The 16,207-nt window shown below is 38.4% G+C and overlaps 1 protein-coding gene across 1 annotated transcript in view; it reads right to left on the reverse strand.

The window, feature by feature from the left end:
* plxnb2a.1 (plexin b2a, tandem duplicate 1) overlaps positions 1–16,207 on the reverse strand; it is a 161,651-nt gene that overhangs the window by 109,056 nt on the left and 36,388 nt on the right. Inside the window, 1 exon segment of the mRNA XM_054625014.1 lies at positions 778–841. The gene's annotated coding sequence lies outside the window, so the exon portion shown is untranslated.

Consider the following 16,207-nt stretch of genomic DNA (forward strand, 5'->3'; position numbering starts at 1 on the left):
TGTTATAAAAGGCCAAATAATTAGGTAGCAGCTCTGCAACGCTATGTGTTGACACAGCAACTCCAGTTTAATGAACTGGTTTTATGGGAATTTTTTTATATGACTATAGAAAGAAAAGAAGGAGGCCTTTGTATGAGTGGAGGAATTTAACAATAAAACAACTCGCCCCGCTAACTGCCCCGTGAGGCTGTTGTACTTATTACACAACAGAAAACTGACGAGAAAACGTTGTTGGATGGATGAAAAATAGAGACGCGTCTTTGTTATACCACCACCAGTATAGCAAATAAATTACATAAAGTTTCGCCTGAGTTTTGTGCCAAACATTAGTGCCATTTTGTTTCCAAAATAACAAGTTCTTCTCCTTTGTGTACAGCGGTACTCTTACGTTGTTTAAGCCAATGGCTCCCAGTATCAGACCTCTGCAAATTTACTACTGCTAAGAAACAATTAGTAAAACAATCATCACTGATTTATGGGTATTAGAGTTTACTGTCTGTTGACCAGTAAGTGGCAATATATGTTTGAAGTAATTTAGAGGCAGACTACATCACAAATACTTTCATATCTTTGACCCAAATAATACTTATTTTCAAAAATAATGATGTGAAGTTACATTAATTAATTAATAACTTTAAAAAAAATAACATCTGCCTCAAAAATCCAGTATTGGCCAGGCAATAGAAAGCAGGATTATCTCTTAAAGTACAATTTTTTTAAAGTAATATTAGAGAAGAGGCAAGTAAAGTAGAATATAGGTGATTATTGGTCTCTTACCTGTTCAGTGCTCAGGCCTGTTGACCTTTGATGACATGGACCACCTCTCCTCTCCTCTCCTCTCCTACACAAAACACAAAAGTTACATTCGTTATTTAGCAGTTTGGTGACATTTGGATGCACTCAGATTTCATACAAATAAAATAATCCATTATAGTGTATTTAAATGTCCTCTTAACAGGAAGACCTTCAGCAATTTCGCTTTAACAACTTCACTGCATTATAGTGTATTTAAATGTCCTCTTAACAGGAAGACCTTCAGCAATTTCGCTTTAAAAACTTCACTGCCGCTTGGTGAAATCCTCAGAACATCAGTTTTAGCTTACATCTGAAAATCCTCCCGTTGGGTATTATAGGTGTTTCATCAGCCTGATCGGTCAATTAGAGTTAAAACATGCGAAAGAACAAAATATTTGAAGTCATGAGCTACAAACTGCCATTTGAAGGAAGGTTAATTATGCAGAGAAACAGCAAAAAAAACTGGGATGAGTGGAAGTGAGCTTTAGAGGAGAGGACTCCTACGCACCATCGCTGCTCAAAAAGTAGCGCACACACTCGCAGACACACACACACAGCTGCTAATTACACTTAATGGAGGAAACACTAAGCGTTCAACTTTTTTTCTCCGAGTCAGCCTAATCAGACTCTAGTGGTCCATGTAATCTGGACCAAACTAATCAACCACCTACAATGCCAATCAGCCATGAGTCAGAACACTTAACTCCACAGTCTGGCGGGATTATCAACCTCAGATTATCAATGTTTTTTTTAAATGCACTTGACGGGCGGACCGCAGGACTCCGGTGGGACGAGAGGAGGCGGACTTTGTGTTTACATCAATGATGCTTGGTGCTCAAACACAGTCAAAGTTGATTGACAGTGTTATTCCTCCTGTTGAACTTTTTATGTGAAGATGTCGGCCATATTATCTGCCCAGAGAACTGTTTTTGTTGCTGCTGTTTACGTTCCTTTGATGCAAATTCCCCCAAAAAGCAAGAAGGAAATGTACTACTGTTTTAGTTTTTTGTGGTTTGGCATGCGTTTGTTGTGTTACAAGTGGGCTACAACAGAATTTCATTGTGCAACCCTGTGTTGCATAATGACAATAAATGATCCTTGAATTCTTAAAAGTAAAGCGAATGCTTCATGTGTTAAACCTGCATTCTCTGTACTGACCATCAGGGGGCGACTCCTCTGGTTGTATAGAAGTCTATGAGAAAATGACTCTACTTCTCTCTTGATTTATTCCCTCAGTAAACATTGTAAACATGAGTTTATGGTCTCAATCTCTAGTTTCAAGTCTTCTTCAATACAGCATGATGTTCATTTAGTAAATGATGCTCCATTTAGAGTCAAACAGACCATAAAGCTGGGTATGCTTTAGGGCGGGGCTACTGTGATTGACAGCATATCCTGCCTTATGGTCTTCAAGGAATTTCAGCATTGGCTTCACTTTGGAGAACTGGAAGTTGCCACCCGATGAGAACAAATTAAAATCAGTGATGTAATGCTCAGGGCGGGGCTACTGTGATTGACAGGTCTCCATCAGAGAGGTACGCCGCCTGTACGTCACTCCTCCCTATTCCAAATATGGTCAGAGATGGCAACGGCAAATTGCAGTCCACAAACCAATGGGTTACGTCACGATGACTACATCCACTTCTTATACACAGTCTATGATTGTATACCAAAGCATATATGAAACAGATGTAGGTGAAAATGGATGTTTAAATATTGTTTTGGCTGGCCATGATGTAAAAAAGAGAATCACTAAAAAAAAAAAAAAAAAAACCCTTGCAGAGGCTGCAGAGTCTTCTAAATGTGTTATATTAACTAAAGAGACGTTTCTACATAACATCTCCTTCAGGTAAAAGTCGACCGTATATAGAGCCTTTGATTCTACTCTTTTTTTTAATCTTTTAAGCACCGTGACGTGCCGTTTTAATGAATCACCACAAAGCAATAGTATGATGTGATCGATCAATCATCTCATGGACTGAGCTGAATCAGACAGATGCTGACTCGTCTCGTCCTGTGATCACTTTAACGGTTTAAACAATCTACAAATTACCTCCACCCAGCAGAATGCACTCCTTTTTTTATTCATTGGTTCATTCTCCAGTCCTCTTTCTGTACTTCCACAACCTTTCCAGGACTCCGTGTCCCTTTTACAAAGTGCAGTTACTTATCAAAAAGGAAAGAAGGGTCAGTTTGAAGGATCTTCAGGAATTCCCTCTTTAATTAACCGGACATTATGAATCCATCCAACCATCTGCCTGCTGCATCCATCCAGCGCTGAATGCAACCTTCTGTATCGCAGCACAGAGTGTCCTTGAGATTTAATAAACTCATGTTCATGTTTCTATATCGCATCAGTGGATCATTAGAAGTTCATTATTGAAGCAACACGACATGTTTGTTTTTCATGCAAACAGTCCAACAGACCTATATGGGAAAGATTAGATAATGTAATCTCCATAACGTAGGACAGGATGACAGGATGATTAGGTCTATAAGATCTTTACTGTCATGATTTCATGTAAATGGACAGTGAACTTTGTCTCCTCCACTTCTCAAACACCCCTTTAGAAATTGTGCCAAAGTCTGTAACGCCAGAGAAGAGCTTAAGGTGACTGACTGTTTCTATTACCTGTAAAAGAAAGATGACAATGGGCCGTAACAGGTAAAGGGAAACCAGAGTTTTTTAGGGGACATTTTAGACCTTTTTTGATGCCTCCAAAAAAAAGAAATGTCCATCAGTCTAAATGGCAGTATCCAAATGTGCAAACTGACAAGCAAAACACGCAACAGCTAACAAAACATCTGTGCAAAAAAGACCATAAAAGAGCAGCAAAATAACATTAAACTTCAAGTGTTAGCATGCTGCTAGTGCTCATTTGAAGCTTTGAAGTATCACGGTTTGTTAAAAATGGTCTGTGGAGGGTTTAAAAGGAATAGTTTGTAATAACAACAAGAGCTCTCAACTTCAAACTACAAGTTAAACAGATCTTACCTAAGATTTTGGTAGATTTTAAGGCCTTAAAACAACAATGAAGATATCCCCTTAAAGATACCGATAGTAGATATCGGGCCGATACTAATTGAAATGGCTGGATTGTGTATTGGTGACAATGAGGCCGATATATTCACCTCAATTCTAAATAAGGTCCAATGGAGGTCGCCCAGAAGAGGCAGGACTTTGTGATGTAGAAGGGCACTCAGGGTGTGGCCTGTGCGCTATGACATCACTGCTGGGAGGTGTGGTCAGAGTTGAGAGTTTCATCCAGAAGAGAGTCAGTGAAATTTACGCTCTGCAGTTTTCAAAACTCCGGTCCGTGTTTTCGAGCGCACCAATGTAGGTAATCCATTCCAGTTTTTTCAGCTCGGTGTTAAGTTACTGTGGAAAACACTGGTGTTCAGAAAAAAGCCCTGGTGGATTGAAATCCAATAAAAGAAGGAGTGAACGCCTGCATTCTTGGAATTCCCCTCCCCTGTAATATCGACGCGTGGTATCAAATGACGATGATGCTGAGAAGAGTGTTAAGAAATGGGAGTGAAGTAAACATGTGGAGCTAAAGGCACACCAGAGAAGAGAAACATTACACACATCCCAGGGGGATAAAAATAAAAAAAAAAGAAGCAGGAGGATGATGAAGGTAAAGAGATTTAGGCTCAACATGTTGCAAACTGAAAGCTGCATATACTGTAAACACACTCACACACACATTCACCTCCGCTGTATGACAGATGGAGAACGAGCGCCGAACGCTGTGATGTGATTTGCAGGTTGATGTGTTTTTGCCGGCGGAGTATTTCATGACAGTTTATTACACTTTGAGACCTTTAAAACACACACATACACACTAACACACACACACACACACACTCGTACAGAGGGAGGAGGGGAGCATTGTAAATCAGTTTTGCTGGCTGCGTCTTATCTGAGAAATGCCAGCTATGAGAGCAGGGCGGCACAGAGCTGAGAGCTGTGCAGCTGAGCCTCCTTTCCACCTTTTTCATGACTCGCGTGGAGTCGCTGCCTCATTGAGCAGCCGGAGGAGGCGAGCAGGCTGCCAGGTTGAGGTAAGAGACGCATCACAGTGCGCAATTAATGATGAAACACTGTGAAACAACACTGGGTGCTTAGCTAGTGTTTGGACATGGGCGATACTGTTACATAGCCAGCTGTGACCCCACCAAACTGGTTGGACTGGTGATCTGTTGACAGATTTCAGACTGGTTCAAAAAAAAGAATAGTCAGCGTTAACACAGTCTCCAGATTTACCCGAGCATTACATCACTGATTTTAATTTGTTCTCATCGGGCGGCAACTTCCAGCTCTCAAAAGTGAAGCCAATGCTGAAATGCCTTAAAGACCATAAGGCAGGGTATGCTGTCAATCACAGTAGCCCCGCCCTGAAGCATACCCTGCTTTATGGTCTGTTTGACTCTAAATGGAGCATCATTTACTAAATGAACATCATGCTGTATTGAAGAAGACTTGAAACTAGAGATTGAGACCATAAACTCATGTTTACAATGTTTACTGAGGGAATAAATCAAGAGAGAAGTAGAGTCATTTTCTCATAGACTTCTATACAACCAGAGGAGTCGCCCCCTGGTGGACAGGAGAGAGAATGCAGCTTTAAGACACTCACACATTGGCTTCATTCTTCATTCCAAGATGGCAACAGCCAAAATGCAGAACTCAAGGCTTCAAACCGTAGTACCCAAACCAATGGGTTACGTCACGACGACTACGTCCATTTCTTATATACAGTCGATGATTCTAATGCACCATATTGATCAAGGATTCATGATAAGTTGCCTTCCAGAGCCAGGCTGCAAATTTCACTTTTTTTCCCCATTGAGGTTTGGCAAGACTGTGTATGAATATAGCAGGTGACAGACGTCCTTTTTCCAGTAAGCGGTGCAGTGGATGATGGACAGTTTCTTTTTGCACTCAAATGTCAGCATTGAACTCTTTTGGCACAAACTTGGATGAATATCTTTCTCCTCAAGCTGTCACCGCTCTGTGCTTCTACATTTTTTAAGTGCAAAATCATGGCAGCTGTTTTGGAAACTGTCAGATTTGTCCACCATAGAGAACAAATATGATGCAAGAAATACAATTTATTGTATAGTTACTTTACGTCTATAAGTAGAGTACGGTATCGGTGGTAAAATCATATATTGATATAGGTAGACATTGAGGAAGAGAGTGTAAGTGTAAATACAGAGCAGGAAGAGGCAGAACAACAAACCAAAGATGAGGAAGAACTGGTTCCATGACGAAGAACAACTTTGATTATATGATTAGCAGACATTTGCACACTGTTTATTGTGTTTTGTCAGCTTTTTTAAACAAAATATGAACAAATCCTGCAAGAAAAGTCAAGACTTAAACACTCTAAAATACAAATTTGTGAGATTTTTTATATTGGACTAACTGTTATCCTTAAAACCTACGACACTTGAAATTATTGATGTTGGACGCTCTGCAAGCAGTTCCACAGCGAGTGATTAACTGCAGATGTTTTGTAACTTGTGCTCAAAAGATTTAAAGTAGAGTTTTTCCTTTTAAACACAAACTATCAGCTACTGGCAGTGTTGAAATTAAAAAAGCAACACGCTTTTCTGCTTGCCAACATTTCCAAAAGGGATCAACCTTATCTTAAACACATAATGCTGGAATGTTGTAAGAGAAAAAAACAGTTTGAGGTTGTAATAATCAAAGTTTTTGAATTGAGGATTAATTAAAGATGCTGGTAATTTCTTTTTCTTTAAGCCAAATATGTTGTGTTTTAGAATTCATTTCTTTTTTTTAGCTCCCCAATCAATCTTAAAGCCTCTTCCTCCCGTCGTCTATCTGCTCCGTGCTCTCTTGTTTTTCTCTCCGAAAATCTCTCCTTCACAGCCTCAGTGTTACAGCTCAGACTCTGTGGTTAATCCACTGTGGCATGGTAAAGGCTTCACACACACACACACACACACACACACACACACACACACACACACACACACACACACACACACACACGCACACGCACACACAGGTCTGTGCCTGCAGTGGAAGCCTTGCAGACATGGGATTTCCTTTCACATCCAATTTAGACCAAAGAAACTTGGTGAGAAGAGCATGGAATATATAAACTGCACACACACGCACACACACACACACACACACACACACACACACACACACACACACACACACACACACACACACACACACACACACACACACACACACACACACACACACACACACACACACACACACACACACACACACACACACACACACACAACCACACATCTGTGTAAATATCATACCAGCATCACACACAAACATCAATAGCCCAAACACAATGTTAACGTGATACAACATGCAGCTTAAACCTCCCAAAGAAACACCAACAGTACACAACAGAAAACGACCACCCTCAAGCCGCCAACACACACAAACACACAAACACTCTTTTGTAGAACCATGCAGACAGAAATGTGTTGGGACGTAATTACAATGTGGAGTCTGAACAGCATCCGATTAAGATCCAGAGGTTTTATGGCAGGCCTTTGAAGAGCTCTGAGAGCAGCAGCTCATCCTGGTTCAGCAAAACCAGACTGCACCACACACGCACACACACACACACACACACAACACACACACACACACACACACACACACACACACACACACACACACACACACACACACACACACACACACACACACACACACTGCACAGATTGAAGCCAAATGCGTAGCTTCTTTCTGGTCGCAAACACACCAGTTTCCCAGAGCCAGAATGTAAAACTGTGATTTCATTACGAATACATTGCCAGACGTACTGATCTACAGCCAGCTGCCATGTCATGCGACATTATCGTCGAGCAAATTCTGCGTAATGTGACACTCCAACTTTATTTCTCACTTATCAGTTCTTATCTGACAACAAATACAACGGTTTGTATGATAGTTACTCCAAAGCTCGAACAACACAGGTCAGTTTCTGCTCGTTATATCAATATCTTCAATATATTATGTGCAATATAACTTCTTATTACTTTTAAATATCATAGACAATATTGCTCTCAATGTCACTTTAGGTTTTTACCCCTGTTTTTAATAGTTATCAGTTGTAATCAACTTTTCCCATTTACTTACTCTTTTTGATATTCTGTTTTGCACTGGTGTCAGCATTACTTATCTTTAAAAATCATTACTCTATTGTTCATATATGTTTATATATATTTATTGTATTCTATTGTTTTCTGTTATTCTTCTTCTGTAATCTTTGATCAAACTCTGGCAGAAGTTATATTATACAGTCTTTTCAATATAAACCTCCCTCCACCCAGGAAAAAAAAAAAGTAGTTATGTTCAGGAAAAGATGGTGGTTTGGGTTTAAATGACTACAGAAGTGGCTTAACCGAAGTGTAGTAATGTGACAAAAGAAATAAACGTTTTGTTATTTAACACAGGACACGAACAGCGGTCTCCTGGGTGTAAGACAGTTTTTTGTTTGACACATCAACACCTGTGTTTGCAGTCTTTAAACTTCCTGGTTCATGATTAGGGGATTAGATACAAGATCATTTTGCGTGAAAACTACTAATTACAGTTAAATAATTTCACATAGGTATAGTTAAGAACGCTGTATGATAAACACCTGTATCTGAACATGCTTGCTCTAAAACAACAAGTGATTTGCAACAAAACCTGTAAATGTGGCAGTAATATTCTCTTGTTAACTGTAGCTGGTGTTTTTTATTGTGATTTTTCAGATAGTTGAGGCTGGAGGCCACAGGGGAAATATGTAACGGAAGGACAAATGATATGCAACACAGATACCAGGATGGTATCAGGACCCAGGATATTGAGACCACATGGACAGAGCCGGAGGCCACCAGCAGAAAAACACATCTTTAAATCAATGGTATCTCTGTTGCAATGCTGTGAGGAACCCAGAGCTCCAAAATAAAACTTTAAGGCTGCACTGACCAATGTTTTTATTCAAAACAATAGATCAATTGTGCAACGTCTAAGGGGTTGTTCACACTGACCACAGAGTATCATCAACAGCACTACAGCTTTCCTCAGAGTTAAAGGCTAAACATCGAAAACGTCATCTTGTTGTGTCGTTGGGCGCCAGAATCGAAGGAGAACGACTCAAACTTAAATTCTATTGCATACCTTTGAGATGACAAACTGATTTCAGGCTCTAGCGAGCTACAATATTGGCGAAGCATTTCAAAGAGGGAGAGAAAAGGTTGCTAATAGTTTAGCTTAGAGTGTAAGCTAGGCTAAACTATTAGAGAAATGGAAAAGAAACGCTGCTAATAGGCTCAACTATAAGGGAGATGAAGACAACTATCGCTAATAGGCTAATATATTAGAGAAATGGAGAGAAAATGTTGCTAATAGGCTAAACTATTAGTGGGATGGAAAGAAATGTTGCCAATATCTTCAATGATATTGTCAGACTTTCATTTTGACTGACTTTTTGGGGTTGGTTTGCATTGTGGATTGCTGTTGTCAATGCTGGCATTGCAACTTTCTCCGCAGGTTAGTTTGTAAGCATCCAAAGACTTATATACTCTCTCAGTTTCTCTTTACTCTGCACGCTTGGTTTCTTTATCAGGTGTGTGAATGTCTGGCCTTTGAGTGAGCGTGTAGGGTCGGCCAATCTAGTCCAATTGGTTAATGTTAACTTTCTCAAATAACACTGGCTGTATCTATATATATATATATATATATTCAGAGAAACTAATTTAAGCCTCTAGCTGCTGAACATGGTGAAAAATCGAGCGGCTAAAAGGCCTGATTTTATATCAGACTTTGGTGGAGACCAAAAACAGAGCTAAAAGATAGTGAATATTGGACATGCACTAATAAGGTGACTGGAAACGTATGCATTGCCATATTTCAAGCCAACAGAATGTGAGTATTCACCATAGAGATAAATAAACCCTCCCCACCAAAAAAACACTGACTATGTGACTATTTTGATAGTTGAATAACATGCAAGTCAATTAAGCAAATAAAAAAATAGCTGGTCCAATATGAGGATTTCTGCTTTACCCAGTTTTATATCGCGATAAATTGAATAGGTTTGGTTTCAGATAAAACATTTAAAAATTTGATGACACAACCTCAGTAATTGAATTCACTAATTTCTTACATTTTTTTAATCCATGATAAAAAAGAATATTAGTTGCAGCCATAGTTTCATTATATTTAAAAATAAAATGTTTTCATTGTAATATACCCTTTTTGGCCAAATCCATTGTTGTCTACTGGATTGCTTTATGGCCAAATAGTTTTTATGCTTTACATTTTCACACAGGAAGAGGCCATAAACACATCTCAAACTTTTAATTTATGTGATTTTTTGATTTATAGAGCTGGCTAAACTCAATATTACTAATAATGGTTTCTATCAGCTAGCAACCAGTCCTCTTCCTTTTTACAGGACAATGTGTTCAGTCACACGGTATGAGTCGAGTGTTTTTTGCATTTGGACGTCCAACAATAAAGTTCTTTGACACGAGGAGTGCAGGAAGAATACTGGTGCCGGGTTAAGAGAATATAATGCACCCTAACAACCTTTACTGGCATATTGGTTATAAGGTCTCATGTTCACATGAAGAGCGTATGGGCAGGAAGCAAATGTAATAACCCGGGTTGGAGAACTTTCCAGGAGGTGCTATTGATTTTCTATGACGCTGAAAATGTCTAACAAGTTTATGCTTAGAGAGGCAGGTGGAAAAAATTGAAATGTAGAAATTAAAAGAATGAAAATTGAACATAATTCCTGTTTTCCACCTCTGATACGATGGATACAGCTCAGCTTTGAAGGATAACATTAATTTGGGTTTTAAGATATATTATCACTACTGTGGTTCTCTGTGGGGAAAACTGCACCAATCTAATAATTGTCATTTGTTTTATACACAATTTAAGGGAAAGAAATATGTTTTATTTGTGGTTTTAGTAGCAGTTACAAAGGTAGAAACACCAAATACTTAAGTTTTAATTATACTTTTCTTTTGGCAATGCTTGCCTTGTAATTTTGAATTTATTTGCCAAACTGATTCTCGTCATTTATTTTAAGCAGAGTTTAAGGGGGAACAAATGTTTGATTTGTAGTTTTTATTAGCAGTCATCAAGGAAGAAACACCAAAACTATGGTCATTATTCCTTTTTTTTTTAGGTAATGCTTGCCTTGTAATTTTGAGATCGATAGCTTTTGTATAGTTTCTACTTCTTTTCTTATGTTTGTTCTCTATATACTCTATATTTTTTTTCACTTTTCTCTATTTATTTGTACTTATCTTTTACACACTGGGGATAAATAAGGACATGTCTTACCTTAATTTAAACTTAAAAGTCTATCACTTGCATTTACTGTGCTTTCAACACTGTCAAAATAAAGACAGAACCAATTGAATTTACATATAAACGTAAAACATACATCATTGTATTTGACTGTGAATCAGAGAAGTTATTGACCAAAGGTTTTTAGGCAATCATACAGGAATCTTATAAATAGATGCTTTTTGCTGACCGTCTGCAGTGAGTCACACAATGTGGCTCGTCAGGAGAAACAAAAATAAAATTTTTGCAATAGTCACTCAAATAACTAACAAAACAGAGCACAGTCACTGCATAATATTATGAGAGTGTCTGGCATGAGAAGGAACATTTGTAAGTCTGTTTGCCATGTTATTAACTCTATTTCTGACTAATTTGACTCATAAGAGAGGACACAGCTGATACAAACAACTCAGTCTGTAAGGAACCGTTTTACATTCTAAAATCCCCTTCATCAAGAGCTAAATAGTGATAAGAAACTCCTGACACGTTGCATTCTAGTTTTGTCTTGCAAGACAGCTACAGTTTACAAAAAACCCTGCTCTAAATACCACAACATTGATCAACATTCCTCTGTGACCACGAGGAGTAATTGACTATTCAGTGGAGATTCACCCAGAGGTGAACTTGAAAAAAGTAGAGAAAAGTCAGCTGAGAGAGAGAGTTTCATCTTTCAACCCTTAAACCAAATCTGAAAGGGAAAAATCCAGCCTTTAAATCAAATCCAGTCATTTAAAATTGGACGGACATCTTTTCTTTATTTGCTTTTTGACACCCTCTCAGACGTTGGAATTTAGTGACTTCTCTAAACATTTAATCTTTATAACATTAATAAGTGTTGTGCTCAGACTTTAATGTCTCCTTGACGGTTAGCAGAGGGTTCACGAGGTTTTCTGACGTCAGTAAACACAGTTTGATGCAATAACAAGACAAATCAGGGACACGGAGACAATTTCCGGCATTGTAAACCTCGGCTCCTTGGTGACCAGTCAGCACGGCATTCACCTGGTATTATAAAATATATTTCACATTGCTTTATGTGGTCTTGCAATTAAAGAAACTGTGACTGTATCCCTGGAGGATTGACTCTGCAGCTTCATGCAAACACACATTAACATTCACATTTACATTTACATCATCCCAGGATTAAGAGACCATACAGCTCTGCTAATGAATTGTAAGAAATTGTAAATGAAAGAAGCTCAATATGGCAATTGTATGCAATGTGTGGGTAGTTTTAACTAAATGAAAAAGACTACATTTCTTGTTGCTTAAAAGAAATGGTTCCAAAGGTGTTCCAGACTACTACTAATAAACTTTGTGCTACTGGGTTAGCCGTTGTGCTACTGGGTTAGCCGTTGTGCTACTGGGTTAGCCGTTGTGCTACTGGGTTAGCCGTTGTGCTACTGGGTTAGCCGTTGTGCTACTGGGTTAGCCGTTGTGCTACTGGGTTAGCCGTTGTGCTACTGGGTTGGCCGTTGTGCTACTGGGTTAGCCGTTGTGCTACTGGGTTAGCCGTTGTGCTACTGGGTTGGCCTTTGTGCCGATGAGTTAGCCGATGAGTTAGCCGATGTGCCAATGGGTTAGCTCGATGAGCAGCAGCTCCCACTATTTGGCTCAGTGTGGGTGTGCTCATGAATAAGTTAACAGTTTGGGAATCTACAGGCCATAAAACCAAACAATAAACAAACACTCATTATTTTTTTAGATATCTCTTTTATAAAGAGAATGACATCGTTAAAATGGAGCACCGCAACCTACAATCTACAGAGGAAGATGATCTCTTTCGTCTCTGCATGCATAATGAATACATATTCTTTAAAACTCTTGTTGTACTCTTTAAAGAAAGAGACAAAAATACTTCCAAATCAATAAGAAGCCCAGTTTGATTAGTTTCCAAAGAGCAGATCACTAGTAACCCACTCCAGATCAATGGCAAACTCCTGGAAGAGCTTCTTTTCTTTGATGATAAAGAAAGCAAATCAACATGCCACTGAACATTCCTCCCCTGTGTTAGCCACCGGCAAACAGTTGCATGCCAATGTTGAAGACAAAGACTTTTTGTCTTTGTGTTGCCGACATTAAAATTAACTCAAGTCATATCCTGAGGGGTGGAAGCTGGGATTTCTACATACAAAGACGATTCTCTTTGAATACATGAAGGCAGAAATGTTGAAGTAGTAATAAGAAGTGTGTCAGCGAAACTCGATGCCTGACCACACGGATACGACTCATCAAACAGCACCACGCACATTTTTAAAAGCATCAGATTCTGCCGTTTGTGGTGTTATGTATCATCAAGTCCACTGAGAGAAATTGAAAATCCTGTAATCCCTCGGACAGAAAAGCCAATAAAAAAACAAGTCTGAGCAAGAAGGTTGGAATGAGTCAGCTGAGGTTAGGAGCTACAAAACAGAAAAGAAAGAAATATACGTGTTATGTTTCTTGTACACCTTAAAGCCCAAATCCTCAGAAGAGTAAGTAAATACAGCGGGTAGACCTGGACCACAACTGTTGATGCTACCTTCAACAATACAATACCCAAAACCCCAAAAACTAAGGATTAAATGTTTGAATATAACAACAAAAAACACAAATAAATGATCTTAATCACCGTCACATGACTTTTTAGTTTAGTTGCGTACATGGTTATATGGTTTCATAACTAAAATAGGCCAAGCTAATTAACTTATGGGAGTTAGTATTAACAATAATAACTAATTACTGTTATTATAAGCTAGACTTTGAGCATTATTTGCTTGAGGTTCATGCACACCATTCTTCATTACAGACATTACAGATTGTAATGAAGAGTGAAGCTCTTGCTTATGCAGATGTGACGTAGATTAGCCTGGTCATGATAATTACGTTAACAACTTATTGTATGATTTATGAACCAGACCTCGAGGGTGCTTTTTACATGCGTGTTTGTTTACACAAGAAAATAACCCGCATATCAACTGACATAATGCTGGAATAAACATCAGTTTTTTTCCCAACTGTGCATTGAGCAGACATTTTAAAGAGACCAAAGAGTCTATTATATTTATCGTTTTGGTTGGTTAGTTCTGTTTTATTTAATTTAGATTTTCTTATACTTTTTTCACACTCTGAATACAATGTCTGAATTCTTTTAAAAATGTAAAGTTTCATTCTCTTTTGAAAGGGTGTACTTATATTATCATTATATCAGTGGCATAAATGCTCTTAAAATGACAATATTATTGTTTCTCGCAATTATTTCTGGGACAATTTATCATCTAAAAAAGCCACATGAAATATCTTTATATAACATAATGAATAGATAATTACGGTTTAAGTCTAACTTCTTATCATTGTAGTTTTGGCAATTCATCTAAATAGTTATATTACATTGTTCTATAAGTTATAGGTGAAATCTGACAGGGGTTAAGATTATCAAACCACTTTTAGTGGGAGGTAAAACTGAAAGTCAGTATGTCAGTAATAATGCTACGAGTACAGTAAGCACGTTGGGTCACAGTTGAGCCATGAAGTTAGTCTGTAATCTGAATGATTTTACTGTTGCCATTTTGTTTTCTCTTCCAAATAAATAGGATTAACATGGATGTTTGATAACATCCTATCTGATCGTGTTTCTTAAACCTTTGGACTACTTTTTAGTAATGTTGCCATGTTGCCAGATCTCAGCAATTAACTTTTCGCATCAACCCTGCAGCCAAGACAAATCCCCATGTCATGAAAGAAAAGACATGTAGACAGAGAAAGGAAAGAATCACAGAAGAAGGTTCCTGCTGAGGTCATATGTCCTTTGCAGCAGTACAGAGTCTGTTCTTAATTAACTGCTGCTACGTCATACTAGAGCCATGTAGTGTTCCCCAGAGAGCACAGGGGCTTTCCCCATCTCCCCATGTTCTGTACAGGGGCAGGACTCTGGTAGAAGGAGTGGACACCACAAAAACCCAAGCTGACGAAAGAAGGTTGGGAAACGAGCAAGAAGACTGCTGCTGACGCCACGACAACCTAAAGAGAGAAACCCTAACTACATTTTCCATGGATGAGATTCTCAGTGTGGATGTTGACACAGTGTTGATACAACGGCTTAACCTTCTGAGTTTGGCATAATTGTGATTTATAATCTGTCAGCAGAATCGTGTTGTGATTATTAAAGGACATTGTGGTTTGACTTTGTGTTGTTTAAAATTGACTGAACTTAACATTCTGACGCAGTTCAATAAATACATATCAGTTATATATTCTTCTCATTGCCAGAAACATCCCATGAAAAGCCAATTGGTTCCTACTGAAGACATAAATCTTTCAAAACACATATATAAAGTTTATTTTTTAGAAAGTCTCAGTAATTTCCAATAGGAGGGAATAGTGCATGTGTGGGGGACTATTTTCAGCAGCGGATGAATCCACATTTGGCGCTCCAGTGAATAGTAGTTGCAGCAGGAAGTTGTATGTTGGATCGAGTCAAAATAAACCACAGTGAGGCTCATTTATGTGCTTCCTATAGTTTTCTGACAACAATGGAGCTTCACGGCACAGAGGAATAAATAAATATCAGATATAAAAGGTTTTTTGTTTGTCTTTATAACAGGAACTATCTTATCAATAAACATTCTGCCAATTTTAGACAGAACTTCATCCAGGAAACATTTGTTAAGTTTGCTTTTGCTTGTTAAATACATTATTTATTTTTTTGCTTGTTTTTATTCTCTATTCTCTTGGCTCTTAAATGTCAATTTTTGAATGCATTTGCATGACTTTTTATAAAGTGTTTCTTTTGTCTTTTAGTTTAATTTAAAGCTCTTTAATTGGCCTTGTTGCTGAAACGTGCTGTATAAATACGTTTGTCTTGCCTACAACACTTGATCCTGCTTTATAATTCACTTTAACATGTATTTAAACAAATATATCGACCCCTAAAATCCCCAAAACACTGAGACATCGCTAAGCACAGTAATGAGCTCACTTTCAACACCGACACAATGTTGATAATGTTCGTCCTCTGTTCTGTTGGACAAAGGGAACCACTGAGGACTGTCAACACCGTTTAACCTC

The sequence above is a fragment of the Anoplopoma fimbria genome, chromosome 23, assembly GCF_027596085.1.
Source record: "Anoplopoma fimbria isolate UVic2021 breed Golden Eagle Sablefish chromosome 23, Afim_UVic_2022, whole genome shotgun sequence".
NCBI lineage: Eukaryota > Metazoa > Chordata > Actinopteri > Perciformes > Anoplopomatidae > Anoplopoma > Anoplopoma fimbria.